The 15,186-nt window shown below is 42.1% G+C and overlaps 2 long non-coding RNA genes across 2 annotated transcripts in view; one reads left to right on the top strand and one right to left on the bottom strand.

The window, feature by feature from the left end:
• LOC144823370 (uncharacterized) overlaps positions 1-15,186 on the bottom strand; it is a 438,528-nt gene that overhangs the window by 351,849 nt on the left and 71,493 nt on the right. The window lies entirely within an intron of this gene.
• The window catches only part of LOC144823376 (uncharacterized), a 156,934-nt gene that overhangs the window by 107,408 nt on the left and 34,340 nt on the right, over positions 1-15,186 (top strand). Inside the window, exon 2 of the long non-coding RNA XR_013608780.1 lies at positions 3,650-3,923. This is a non-coding gene — a long non-coding RNA (uncharacterized LOC144823376). The remainder of the gene's footprint in view (positions 1-3,649; positions 3,924-15,186) is intronic.

Genomic DNA, 15,186 nt, shown 5'->3' with positions numbered 1-15,186 from the left:
GCTACGGCGCCTCTCCTATTCGCAGGGGAACAAGGTGGGGGAAGCACTTGGCCCGCCAACTTCGGGACAAGAGGGAGAGGGAATACATCGGGGGGATCCAGGACTCGACGGGGACCCTGCAACACCGAGATGAGGACAAGGCGGACCTTTTTGGCCGCTTTTATGCAGCGCTTTACGCGGGAGACTCTCTTGACCAGGAGGCCCAGAGGAGCTACCTGGCTGATCTCCCCTTACCGCAGGTTTCTAAGGAGTGGAATGACCCCCTGGCTTCTCCCTTCTCCAGAATAGAAGTGTTGAACGCTATTAAGGCCCTAAAACTCCATAAAGCGCCGGGTCCGGACGGCTACACTGCTCTTTTCTATAAGTCATTTGCGATGGAGCTGTGCGACTATCTGGTCTCCCTCTTTAATGAAATGGCTGTCACCGGGAAAACCTCGGGGTCTATGGCCGAGGCCGTGATCTCCGTTATTCCCAAACCAGAGAAAGACCTATCTAAATGCTCGTCGTACCGCCCGATTGCCCTACTCAATATTGAGGCTAAATTGTATTCCTCTATCATTGCACGCAGGCTCCAGGACTTAATGCCGGCTCTCGTTCACTCGGACCAGTCTGGGTTTATCAAAGGCCGGCAGACACACGACAACATGAGGAGGGTGATCCACCTGATAGAAAAGGCCGCTAGATTTCGCATCCCGGCGGTGCTGGTGGGTCTTGACGCGGAAAAAGCTTTTGACCGCGTGGACTGGGGGTTCATGTTTCGCACCCTGGTCGCCTTTGGCTTCTCGACTCAGTTCATATCAATGATCCGTGCAAATTACAGCAGTCCCCGCTCTAGAGTAATGATTAATGGACATCGATCTGCCTGTTTCACTCACTCCCGTGGTACCAGACAGGGCTGTCCCCTCTCCCCCCTCCTCTTCGCTCTGAGCATCGAGCCACTCGCTCTGGCGGTGCGGGAACATGAGCAGATCCAGGGTCTCCCCTTTACTGGTGAGCAGCATAAAATCTCCCTGTTTGCGGATGATGTCTTATTGTCGGTGGGGGACCCGGCTCACTCATTACCGCATATCCAGGCAGTGCTGTCTGACTTTGAAAGGGTGGCCGGTTTCAAAGTCAACTTTGATAAATCTTATATCCTAAATCTCACTCTTCCTCTAGCGGAAATGGAACGTGTGTGGCTCTCACGCCTCTGTCGTGGGCATCCACCTCTCTCTTATACCTGGGGGTCCGACTGACACCCTCCATAGGGTCACTGTTCTCCGCGAACTTCCCCCCATTGCGGGCAGCGGTGCGAGCGGACATGGACCGATGGAAGCCAAAGTATATCTCATGGCTGGGCAGGATCCATGCTCTTAAGATGGTCCTCCTTCCCAAGTTTTTATATCTTTTCCAGGCCCTTCCCATTCCCATAGACGTGGACTTCTTCCGGCGCCTTAAAACCTTGATGCTGCGATTCATCTGGCAGGGAGGACGGGCGCGGTTCTCCTTCGCAACTCTGCGACGACCGCGGAAGGAGGGGGGAGTGGGCTTCCCCGATATGCACTTGTATTACAAGGCAGCGCAGCTACGGGTCCTGGTGGAATGGTCCCAACAGCTCTCAGAAAAACACTGGCTGCACATGGACAGGAGTGTAGCTGGGAGATCGATCTGGGACCTGGCCTGGAAACCTAAGGTGGATAGGCCCAAAAACGCCTACATCTGTACACCCACTAGCACCGTCCTGAAAGTCTGGGACACGGTCTCTGGTGACGACCGCTGGACTACGTTCCCATCCCCCTTTACACCCATACACTTCAACCCGGCCTTTCCGCCGGCACTGCAGGAAGGCCCCTTTCAACTATGGATGGAGGGAGGATGCAGGGCTCTTACACACTTGTTCCATGGGTCTGCACCACTCACTTTTAACAATTGCATGAGAGATTATGGGGTCCCGGCCACTGAACGATTCCGCCACATCCAACTCCTCCACTGGGCAACCTCGCCGGGAGTGGGAGATGCGGCTACAAGACCGTCGTCGTCGTTTGAGGCCTTTATCCTACGCACTTCCACCATGAAGGGCGCGATCTCCTTCCTGTATAGTTTGCTCCTTACCACTGCAGTGTCTCCCCGTCCCCGCTACATGGGACATTGGGAGGAACTTCTGGGCCGGGATATTACGGATGAGGAATGGAAGGGTCTTTGGCGGGACATCGCTGCACACAACCATTCGGTGGATCTGAGAGAGGCCCACTTAAAGACCCTTATGGATTGGTACTTGTACCCATCCAAGCTGCATCGAATATTTCCGGCCTCCTCGGACAGATGTTGGAGGGGCTGTGGTCTGCTGGGGGACTTCCGCCACATTTGGTGGGACTGCCCGATCATCCGCCCGTACTGGGAAGAAATTCTGTCCCATATCAAAGACATCCTAGGCTATCCGATACCTGATTCCATGGCTCATGTCTTACTGGGTCTCCGAGATCTGGACCTGGAACATCAAACAAGAGCGGATAAACAAATCCTATGGCTCTGCCTCGGAGCCGCCAAACTCACTTTAGCTGCAGCCTGGAAGAAACCGGACGCCCCGGCGATATCCCTGTGGCACGCAAGACTATGGAGGTTACTGAGCATGGAGCGAATGGCGGACATCTTCCTGGGCAACTTCAAGAATTTCTTATTCCGCTGGGGCCCCCTGGTCCGCTTTCTCTCACGAGGCCTACCCTCTGCAGTCTGCCCGTCCGCAGTGCGCGCTCTCCACCTCTTTCAGATTTAATCAAGGATGTGTGAATGCGGGAATGATTGTGCATTGATGTCGCCACCACCAGGGGGGTGGGTAGGGAGGGGGGCTTGGGTGGTGGGAGAAGTTGGTTAAATTACTTGTTGCGACACCTTAGGGCATATGGAGGCTGCCTGACTTTTTCTTTCTTTTTGCTGCATTGACCCCTCGCCTGGGGATCACCACCCTTCTTTGCAGGGCTGCTACCCCTCTGAGATTCGGAAGGGGGTTTGACCTCGATTTCCTATATCATTGCTGTCGGACACTGACTCCTCGAACTGCACTTTGATAGCTTTCTACATTGCCTCCTTTTCGCCGCTTATTTTGCCTCTTCAAATGCCCCCTGCGTGGGGAACATTGCAGGACTGTTGCTTGTCTTTTTTTTTTTTACCTCTTTTTTCTCCTGTTCTCTTTCTGCACAATAAAAAAAAAATTAAAAAAAAAAAAGTGCGTACATTTTGTGACTCTAAGAGAAATTGTTATTGTCATTCGTCTGAGGTATTGGTTTTGAAACTTCCAAATATACTGTTATGCTATGCATATCAAGTTATCTTAAATTGTGTTTTGTTATGCTGTATCTTGCTATGTTACTCTTTGTAATGCTGTGTTTTAATGCTGCATCATGGTATATTATGCTATGCAATGTTTTAATATGCTGGATCATGTTATGCTAAAATATTCTTATTAAATCATGTTGTGTTACATTTTGTTGTGCTGCCTTTTCTCATGCTTTGCTTTCCTCATTAATACCAAGTGATGCTAGGCATACTTTGCTATGTTGTTATGTAACATTGTATTGTGCTGTGCTATGCTTTAGATATTGTTTCAAATTATGCAATGCTTTATTATGCAGTGTCATGTTATATGATGACTTGTAATGTTATGTCATTGCAGATGACATTGAAGGGATCTCTGAATGCATGAAAAGTTACTATTACCTACAAAGGTTTTCAAGGCACTTCTAAAGGTAGCAACATTGGGCTGTGGAACTTTAGCATGTGCGGCAGAGGAGGACTGAAGGGTTCTGGTTTGGAGGAACTGAATCTTCCTTAGGAGGACCTTGTCAATGAAGAGCTCGATAAGAGTTACCCAGTGATTCTAAGGTGGACCATTTGGCCATAGCGAGCTAAAAGAGTTATGAGATGGCTAGAGATCGAAGAGTGAGAGAGTAAGTCATGTTCTATTCTAATTTAAGAATATTAAAAACAGCTGTTTGGTGGTTGCCATTTTTGCAGGTATTTGAGAACATCCAAATACAAAGATCAAAGCTCCTTTAGCTGTATATAATTCAGAAATTAAAAGTAGTTTTCCGCTGTCATTGGCTATATACATCATGGACGTTTAAAAATCATGACTCCCATGAGGCATGAGATCCTAAACATGTAAAAAAAATGGTTTAGAATTTAAAATGTAAGCCCTTTCTTCCTCCTCATAAAATGTATAGCCAATAAAAATCTACTGACACCAAATATAATAAGCTTGGAGCTATCAGTTTTTAATATACGCAGCATTTCAGTGTATTTCCTAATACTCAAATTCCTGCCCAAAGGTTTTATCCATTTTCTTCTAGGATTTGCATGAGCAGGGCAGACAAATAGGACATGTGCAATGTCTTCCTTGCTTCCTAGATGGCACTGGGTACACTTACAGTCTTTTCCCCCTTCCTGTATTGTTCCCCACTTAGATATAAAAGCCTTTATCTGTAGAGTACCGTATCTGAACTTCAGATACAATACCGTAGCAATTTGAGGTTCGATTTCATCTAAAAACGATTCAAAACAGGGGGTTATTTTGAACATCAGGAATTGAGTTGTGAGTGTTCCAGATCTACAATTTAAAGTGACACTGTGCTTAATAAAATTCCAATAAATGGTTTTAATTTCCTGCTTTGAGTCCGGGGTCAGCGTACTCGGTTGTTCCCAGAATCTACTCAAGCCCAGATCCAAAAGCCATTTGCGAATATGGGCCAACCACAGGAAGGTGACATGAATGTGAAGAACCAATAATTCACTCAATGCTTGTCTATAGGTTTGCGATTCCTCGTTGGTCCTGTTGCGCCAATTTGTGTACCATTAAAAAACCTGTGCATGGATCGGCAAGATGGCGGCCGCTTGAACCGAGTGAGTGTAATTTGCTGACCAGCGCTGCAGTATCTGTGGCTTCTACGAGAGAGAAGGAGACTTTCGAATAAGGGATTAATAGCGTAATTTCAGCGGAGCTATAGCGGATCGTGTCCAGATAAGGAACCTATGTTTAGTGACTGGGAGAAGCTGAAACCCTGGCTGCGGTCCGTGCGGCTTGCAGTATCGGTTTTCCGTAGCCGCGCACACGTGTGGACGGGCGTGGTTAGCAGGGAAGCTCCAGCAAGATCCAAACGAGAACGGCGGTTCTCAAAGCATCATGCAGCCTCGCAAGAACGGGAAGCTACCTGTACTGAGCACCAAAACTGTGGGAGACGCACCAGCTTCAGGGACGAGGAAAATACCAGCCACACAGGAAAAAACGGAGAAACTCTTGAAAACGGACAGAGCGGTGGAAAAGCCCGGGGCTAAAGAAATGGCGGTGAGTTTTAAGAAAGGGAATCTTGCAAAAGTCAAAACCGCCGAGATAACGCAGCCCCTATGTACCATGAATGACGAGATTGGGAGTAAAAATCAGGGGCTGTCGGGGAACGCCTCACAGATAATGGAGGGTTCTGGGCGCGGAAAAACAGTTACTGTCCCAGGAATGTTTGCGGGGAAGCCCTCAGCGACAAAAACACTGACTCAACTTTCTCTTTGTGGTATGAATGCTGCCGGCGCCCCTAAAGACAGCAAGGTGCTCGAGAAAGATAGTGATGGGGAAAAAATTATACTGTGGTAACCAAGAAGCCCGAGACAGATTATGGGGGTACAATTGCAAATTACCTAACCCCAACCCCTGAGGCTTCACTGGTGGTCTGGACTGGCACAGGAGGGGCTGAAGGGGCTGAAGGGGATTCCAAAAAACGATTGCAAGTTTTGGAGATAGACTTGGGTAATGCCTCTGCCTTCCAAACTCCCGTTGGAAGGAGGCTGGAAATGGGATCTGCAGCCGGTAGTATACCGGATGCCCAGGATGGAGATAGTTTTTTTTCGTTAGCAGAGGAATCGGATATAGAATCCACCACGGACTTCGAAAATGAAGATCTTATCTCAGGTGAAGAGAGTGGGAGTCCCCCAACTACAGTGGACACTCTGAAAATGTCCACACCTCGCCACAATAAATCTAGGAAGATACCATCATCCACTTTAAGAAAATGCGAGAGCCATGGCTCTGAGGCAAGCAATAATCTACAGTCGGACTATTCGGTAGACGCAACCAGCCCTGCAGGCTCGGGAGGGTCAAGAGATCAAGAAGCGGACCAGGGGGGACCTGGGGACGAAACCAACCCACCTCCTTCAAATACCATGAGCTATGCCATGCTTAAATCCATACAAAATGAGGCACGTCAAGAGCATAAGAGAGCCCAGTTGGCTACGATGAAAATACAAGGGGCTATTCGGAAAAATACTAAAGCTTTCTCAGAGGTCATAGCCAGGACAGCTGCCTTGGAGGAACGAATTGTTGGGCTTGAGGCTGGACTACAAAGCACTGAAATAAAAACTACGGCTAACGATGAAAGGCTTTCGGATATAATGTGGAAGCTGGAGGACTCTGAAAAACGGCTCCTTAGGAACAAATTACGTCTTTTAGGGATTATTGAAGAAAAGACGGAGGGTGAGGACATCAGAGGGTTTGTACTGAAGTTATTCAAATCTGCGTTTCCGGAGCTCTCTCATTGGTGTTGGGAAACTGAGATACAGAGAGTGCATCCGTTTCCTCTCATGATTAAAAAAAAATTCAGGCTCCGTAGCCAAACCCCGGACAATATTGATTTTTTTGGGCAATTTTTTGCTGAGACAAGCCATTTTTGAAAAAGCGCGCCCGGATGCAAGAAGATCTGCAGATGGCCAGACCTTTTTAGGGTGGCTCGATTTTTGCCACACAACAGTGGAACGGAGGTGGCGACTCCGTCAGCTGATCACCCCTTTCCAAAAAAAAGGGTGTGAGGTCTTCTTGATGAACCCTGCACGGTTGAAGGTTATTTATCATGGCAAGACTCGGGTATTGTCTTCGGAAGTCCAAGCTGAAAATTACTTAAAGGAACTGATTGTTAATGGACTTAAATTTCAGCCTGGAAGGTGTTTGTGCAGGTTGCTTTACATACCCTCAAGAAGTTTGTTGTATTTTTTCCGTTTTTTTCTACTTTCTCTTTTATCTCTCTTTACGGTGTTTATATGGACAAGCAGTGACCAGGAGACACTCGGGAAGTGGGAGGCATCACAAGGGTCTGAGGACCTTTTTTGCCAGTTTGTTGGGTTGGGGGGGTAGAGTGGGTGGGGGGTCCAGGGTTGGGGAGGAATTACAGGGCAATGGAAGGTTTGGTTTGGGGCTTGTTTTTGGGAAGAGGTTAGCTCAGATAGGGCGGGTACAATCTTTAGCTGGATCTATGTTTGGAATGACACCTCAGTTGCAATGCCTAATATTAGGATAGCATCTATAAATATTTGCAGGTTAAATGACCCAGCTAAACGGCGCCGCATCAGAGAGGATATCCGTTTCTTGCGGGCAGATGTTATCTGCCTCCAAGAGACTCATGTTGAAGCCAGCCGTCATAAGCTTCTGGAGCTCAAGGGTTTTCAGCTGATTTCCTGGACTAAATTGGAGGCAAAGTCTAAAGGGGTCGCTATTCTGGCTCGTCGGGGAATGGTCAATATAATTCGTTCTTCTGTTGATGTTCATGGTCGATGGGTCATCATTCATGGTAATTTTCAGAATAAAGATTTCACACTCTGTTCAGTTTATGGTCCGGTACTTGACGATCCAGAATTATATAACTGGCTAAATTTCGAGCTGGTCGGTTGGCCAGCTCCGTTTATACTATGTGGCAATTTTAACATTAATATTGGTTGTGAACTTGCTAATCAATCTGCTGTAGCTTATTCTGGTCGGAAACCTAAAGTTTATAGGGCTTTGCGGCAAATGCACGAACTGCACGGTTTGATTGATATGTGGGCTTTTTTCAGAAGGGACAACCCTGGGTTTACTTTTTTCTGCATCGCACAAAACCCATTCTAGGTTAGACTATTTTTTTATCTCTCCAATTTTGGCTCACGGCTCTAGTATAACTAGATATCCAAGAGTAATGTCGGATCACAGCCCACTTTTAATCGAGGTTAATATACAACCCAGGGTTAAAAAACCAGACTCATGGACTTTTATTCGGGGTCTGTTAAGAGATAGTAAGTATATTGAATGCATGGCTTTATGGATAACAAGATTTCTAAACAAAAATATAGGTAGTACTAGTATACAAAATGTGTGGGACACACTTAAAGCTGGTATAAGGGGAGAGACAACTCAATTTGGATGGGAAAGCCAGAAAAGGGAAAAAAGGAAGCTACAGGAGCTATATAGAGATCTTGAAGAGGCCGAGATCAATCTGGCCAGGGTCATGTCGGGGGTGGTGATGGTGATTCTGCACAAACTCAGATAATAATTGCTAAGTCAGCCATAATAGAAATCTCACAGGCTAAAGCGGCAAGCACATTTTTAGCTTGGCGTTCTAAACTTTACGAGAACAGTGAAAGAGTCGGACATATGTTAGCTGTACACTTTCTTGCATATTTGCATACTGACACAAGGGCACAAGTAAGGATTGGGATGGGGGGGGGAAGTGTCAGAGCCCATAAAGGTTGAACGAGGAGTTAGACAGGGGTGCGTTTTAGCACCCCTGTTATTTATTATTTACATAAATGGATTAAACAAATCCCTAAAATTAGCAACTAGAGATGTCCCAAAAATAAAGGGGGGATTGCTACCGACTCTGCTCTATGCAGATGATGCGGTGCTCATGGGTCTCACCCCGAACGCTTTACGCAGTCTGGTAAAAGATTTTGCTCAATACATGGAAAAACTTGATCTTAAAGTCAATTTTAAAAAATCTTTTATTATGTCTTGTGGCCCGGGGGAGAGACAACTAAGTGTAATAGCGGTGGGTTCTGATAAACTTTACTCCACTAACACTTTTCCCTATTTAGGAATGGTTTTTGCTGCGAGCGGCTCATGGGGTGGACATCTGGTCCACGCCACGAGCAAGTTCTCAAAATCCATTAATTCTATTCTTAGCCTTCCACGGCCTAAGAAAGTAGATGCCACCAAAGCAATCTTACATTTTTTTAAATCACAATGTGTGCCAGTAGCACTTACTCTTTCGCCTTAGGGCAGGCTCAGTCAGATTTTTATTATGCTTCCCATTAGGTTACTCATCCCTAAAATCTGGAAATAATTTGTGCCCATGTGATGATATGAGTTTGCAAACTGAATTACACTTTTTCTTCTTTTGTAAATTTTATCAAAAATATTTTAAATGGTTTTTAGCACCGTATTTTAAAAAGTATAGACCACTTTCTTTGGAGGAATCAAATTTGATGATGTTAACTTTGAATAATGAAGAGCTGGTATTTCGTACTAGCACTTTTCTAAGGGTTATTACTCATGTTCGGAAAACAATGGAGTACCCTTAGTAAATTTCGGATTTTACAGATAATTGATTGTATTTAATAATATGCTGTATTTTGTAACTATGGTAATTTGATTTGGGATTGTGTGAATTGCTTTTATGAATTTGCAAAAATTCGAATAAAGATTTTGAAATGAAAATGATGAATGTTAGCTGTCAGAACTAGAGAAAAAGAATCTGCCATGCGTATTGAAAGCATTATGGATCCTGAAGTAGGGTTAGTCACCGAAGATGGCGCTATAGCTCTAGCTTTTCAGAAATGTTATCAAAATTTATATAATGAAGATATTAGTGATAATGAGGTGGTTCAGGCTGAAACCCAAAGATACCTTAAGGAAATTGAGGTAGGGGTTCTATCAGCGGAAGATCTAGATATGTTAGATGCTGAAATTAAAACTGAAGAGTTATGGCTAGCTATAGATTCTCTTCCTAGTGGTAAGGGTGTAGGGCCTGATTATATACCGGGAGAATTTTATAAGTTTTTTTGATCTCAGCTCACCCCCATTTTGCTGGAGATGTTCCAAATGGTTCAAAATGGCGATAAGCCTCCTGAATCTTGGCGGAGAGCTAGGATCATTACATTTTTAAAGAAAGGCAAGATACCATCGGATACCGGATCCTATCGACCAATAACTCTAATCAATAGTGATATCAAAATGTACTCAAAAATTCTTGCAAACCGGCTGGCAGGGGTGATCAAAAAGCTTGTGTCTCCACAACAACATGGTTTTGTGCCTGGCCGTGAAACCATCGAGCATATACGCCGCACAATCGCGTTGTTTGATTATACTAAGGTTACAGGAGACCCTATGGCTTTAATTCTGCTTGATGCGGAGAAAGCTTTTGATAGGGTCTCCTGGCATTTTTTATGGGCTGCATTGAGGCACTATGGTCTCAGGTAAAGATTTATTCGTGCGATTCAGAGCATGTACATACATCAAACAGCTCAATAATTGGCTTGATCCCTTTTCTGACAGACTCTCAAGTTATAAATTTAAGCCTGACAAGACTCATAAATTATTCCAATCTGTCATCTCTTCCCGTTCCCTATTTGAATCTTGGAAGACTTGTAACCCTGATACCTCTGAATTTACCTTTTTCTCACCTGTTCACCACACACCCTCCCGTATTGACTATATTTTAATTTCAAAATCATTATTGTCCTGCCTCCAATCCTCCGTCATTGGTTCTATTTTTATCTCTGACCATGCTCCTGTTTCTACCCGCATTGATACATCCCTTTTTCCTCACAAACAAGGTCGCTGGCATTGTAATAATGATCTTTTATCTGACCGCTCTTTTATTTCAGAAGCGACCTCTTTTATTAAAGAATTTTTTTAACTCAACAACTCCCTTGATACCTCCGTCCACAATAATTGGGATGCTTTTAAGGCATCATTTAGAGCCTTTACTATTGCTTATTTGGCCAAGAAGAAAAGATTATTGAATGCTGAATATAACGATATGCTCAGTCTAATCAAAACTTTGGAACTTATTTACTTTTCATCTAAATCTCCCTCTGCATTACAAGATCTAATTAAAGCTAAATCTAAGTTAAATAAAATTGCTACTGTAGATGCATGTAATGTCCTTCTTAAAATTAAATCAAAATACCATGGGGGTCAAAATAAAGCTGGGAAGATGTTGGCAAACTATTTAGAAATTAAGTCTGAACGGAAAAATATTGGCCTTATTCGTACAGAATTAGACAATCAACTTCTATCCTCTGACTCTGATATTGTTAGCACTTTTCAATCATACTATAATAATTTGTATACAGAATCGACTAACCCAACCACAGGGGATTTCACTTCTTTTTTCCAAAACATTCCCAAACCAACTACCACTCCTGATACCTTCTCCGCTCTGGAGAAGATATCTCCCTTCAAGAAATCTCCAATGCCATTAAGTCCTTGAAACGGTCCAAAGCCCCTGGTCCTGATGGTTTTTCAGTGGAATTATTCTCCACTTTTTCCTCTATTTTTGCCCCTAAATTATTGGAACTCTTTAACTCCTTTCTATCCAACTGTAAAGCTTCTGGATCTTTTTTAGAAGTACTCATTATAGTTATTCCCAAACCAAATAAAGATTCTTCCCTATGTAAGAATTTTCATCCTATTTCCCTAATTAATTATGATTGTAAAGTTTTTGCAAAAATGTTAGCTACTAGATTGGAAAATGTTATCCCTATTCTTATTAACCCAGACCAATCTGGTTTTGTAAAGGGTCGCTTGGCCTCTGATAATGCCAGAATGTTCTCTAATATTCTTACCCTCAGCAAAAAATACCCTTCCCCTTTGGCAGCTCTATCATTAGATGCTGAAAAAGCTTTTGACCGGATCAATTGGGAGTTTATGTTACATACTTTACATTGGTTTGGTTTTGGTTCCAAGTTTATTTTCTATGTTAAACTATTATATACAAATCCGAAAGCTTGTGTATTTGTTAATGGTCTTTATTCTCCATATTTTTGCCTACAAGGAGGAACACGCCAAGGATGTCCTCTTTCCCCTTTACTCTTTTTATTGTATTTGGAACCTTTTCTTCAACGTATTAGGTACAATCCGCTCATTTCTGGTTTTAAGTTGAAATCCCACGATATTAAACTATCTGCTTATGCGGACGATATTCTTATTTATATGTCTGACCCTGTAACCTCTCTCCCACATTTTTTACAAGAAATATCCTCATTTTTACTTGTTTCTGGATACAAATTGAATTTCTCCAAAACAGAGATTAAATGATTCTTGTTCTCGTTTTATGTTTGAATCTACTAATTTTACATGGTGTCCCCAAAAAATTAAATATCTAGGAAATTGGTTTTCTTCCAATATTCGTGATACACTATCTCATAATTTTACTGCACTGAAACTTAAAATTACCACTTTATTATCTTCTTGGTCCCCTCTATTTTCATCTTGGTGGGGTAGACTTGATACAATTAAAATGATGATTGTTCCCCAGATATTATTTATTTTATCTATGTTGCCTTTTAAAATCTCTCATTATTATTTTTCTCAGACTAATTCTATATGTACTAAATTTCTTTGGAACAATAAGTGTGTTCGTATTGCCCTCTCCAAATTGTCCCGTCCTAAATCTGAGGGTGGTGTCCATTTTCCTGATTTTAAATTGTATCATAATGCATTTTTAATTTGCCAATTTTATGCTTTGTCTAAAGATTATCAGGATACATCTAAACCTTCTTGGGTTTCTGTTGAGAATTCACTGTTAAATGATTTCTCTTTTCAGGATGTGATTTTTATCTCTAATTGTACTTTCATCTCTAAATATCCTATTCTGAAATGCTCCCATCACATATTGTGCACACTTTTCTTTACGCTTTTTAATGACTATCAATCCTTTCTGGCCTTCTCATTATGGTTTAATAGCCACATCAAATTTCGACATAAATCCTTTTACTACAAACATTGGAAAGAAAAGGGTATATTTTATGTTTATCAACTGTTTGCAGATGATGTGCTTTTATCTTTCCATAAATTGCAAGAGATTTATCAGCTAACCGACTCACGCCTCCAGCAATACACTACTCTAATTGCCTCTCTCCATACCTCTCTACAAAAGTTCAAATCTCATCTTTTTCCGCTGTCCCTCTCACCTAATACTCCTATTTCTACTGTCTCTTCTGACGCTGTACCTAGTGTCTCCTTTTTATATAAATTCTTATCTACTATAACCTCTCCTCGTAATAATTCTAAGGTTGAACTTGCATGGGAACACGATCTATCACAAACTCTATCTATTCTTCAATGGTACAAATTATGGCAAAAGCTATTCAAAACCTCTAAAGCCGCTAACATAACACAATCACTATATTTTATTTATAATAGAGTTGTTCGTACACCTTCTCTCCTTCATACTTTTAATCACTCCATTTCATCCTCTTGCTGGTCATTCCTTCTTGAGGAAGGTTCTTTAACACATTTGCTTCTTCTTTGTCCTAATGTTCATTCTTTTTGGAGACATATTTGGTCAAAATGTTTAGTGATTTTTTCTTATACTGTTCCCTTTAGTATCCCTAATATATTTTTAAGCACCTTATCTCCGAATTTTGACCATGTCTCTCCTAAGTCTATTTTGTGCGATTTATTCCTTGCTGTTGCATTTAAAGTTATATTAACTTCTTGGAAAGATAATTCTAAAGTATCTGTTTTGCATTGGTGGAATCTCATTTGTAGCGAACACAGAATTGCCTCATGTTCTTCCTCTTCAATACACTTAAAGATCAAATCTGATTTGTTATGGTTACCATTTACTACTTAACTATCCTCGAACTTACCTTCTACATAATTGCCTCTTTCCTTCTCTTTTCTTTTCCTTCTCCTCTTTTCTCTCTTTCTTCGTTTTTTCTTTCTTTCTTTCCTTCTTTTCCTTTTCCTTTCCTTTCCTGTCATAAAAATTCCCCGATAGTTCTGTTATACACCAATTGCTCCACAGAATTGCTATTTTTCCTACTCCTTCTTTTCCACTTATAACTTACTTACCCGCGATTATCTTGTATAAGTTTTATGCATTTTGCTCATTCTTGTCTTTTTGCTTCTATGTGTTTCTCATTTCATATTTCATATGCTATTGCTTTTTTGTAATGTTTCGAAATATTGACTGTTGTCAGCATTTATTCTGTGATTATTTCCTTAATAAAAATTATTTAACAAAAAAAATACATCAAACAGCTCAAATTTCGGTTATGGGAATTCAATCGGAAACAATAAATATATTGAGAGGAACAAGGCAGGGGTGTCCCTGCTCCCCTTTATAATTTACAATTTATATTGATCCTTTGATTAAAAATATTTTTTCTGATGTATTAATTCGTCCGGTGCGGGCTAAGGGCAGGGACACGTAATTTTTCCTTGGTTATGCTGATGATTTAGCCATTTTGACCGATTCCCCGCAGGTAGCATTGCAAGAGATCATTTTTTTTCCCCTTTTTTATTGAGAGGTCTTGCCAGTAAATTACAAATTCATCAATACATACATAGATACATACATAGATAGATAGAAATAAACCATCAGTAAAAAGAATAATGGACAAATTAAATAACTACAATACCAATGAGTCATTCATTTTTACACTCTAGCTGCCCTCCAGGCAGCTACTGGGGCCCAAAGTCGCGTACCCATTTCCCTTATCTTGACTCCCTTTAATTCATATAGTCTTTCCTCAATGTTATGAATACCCAACATTCTACACATCCACATTTGAAACGTAGGTGCTTCTATATCCTTCCAAGCTGCACTTATTAGGATCCTAAGGATTGCTACAGAGATGAAAACTAAAGCTTCGCCCTCAATGCGCATATTTAGTTTCACATCACATCCAATTATTATCAGGGTTGGCGATAGATTAATTTTGACATCTAGCAGCCCCTCTAGAAACCGCTCTATTTCAGTTTTAATGCTTTTTAGTTTTTCGCAGCCATAGAACATATGTATGATGTCAGCTGAACCATTTCCACATCTGGGACAATTGCTATCTGCCGCTTTACCCCAGGAGAATATTTTTCCGGCGTATAGTATAGATTGAATAAAGTCTTATAGTGTTGGGCCCTAAGATTCGAGGAGCGCAGAAACCTTTTATCCATAGCTAGAGCCTTATCAAGATCAACTTCTGGATCCCCCAATTTTTTGGACCAGACAGGTTCCATTTTACCCATATCATCCATTGATGCTTCAATAAATATTTTATATATCTCCCTAATTCTATGACCCCCCGACTTCAGATACTCGAATAATTCATATCTCCTTAACAAAGTGATACGTGGCCTAATTGATTTGATTCTGTTGACAATCTGAAAGTATTTAAATTCTTGATAACCTTGTAATA

Source organism: Lissotriton helveticus, chromosome 3_1 (genome assembly GCF_964261635.1).
Source record: "Lissotriton helveticus chromosome 3_1, aLisHel1.1, whole genome shotgun sequence".
Lineage (NCBI taxonomy): Eukaryota > Metazoa > Chordata > Amphibia > Caudata > Salamandridae > Lissotriton > Lissotriton helveticus.
Note: the sequence above shows the minus strand (reverse complement) of the source record. Positions and strands in the feature narration are given on the sequence as shown.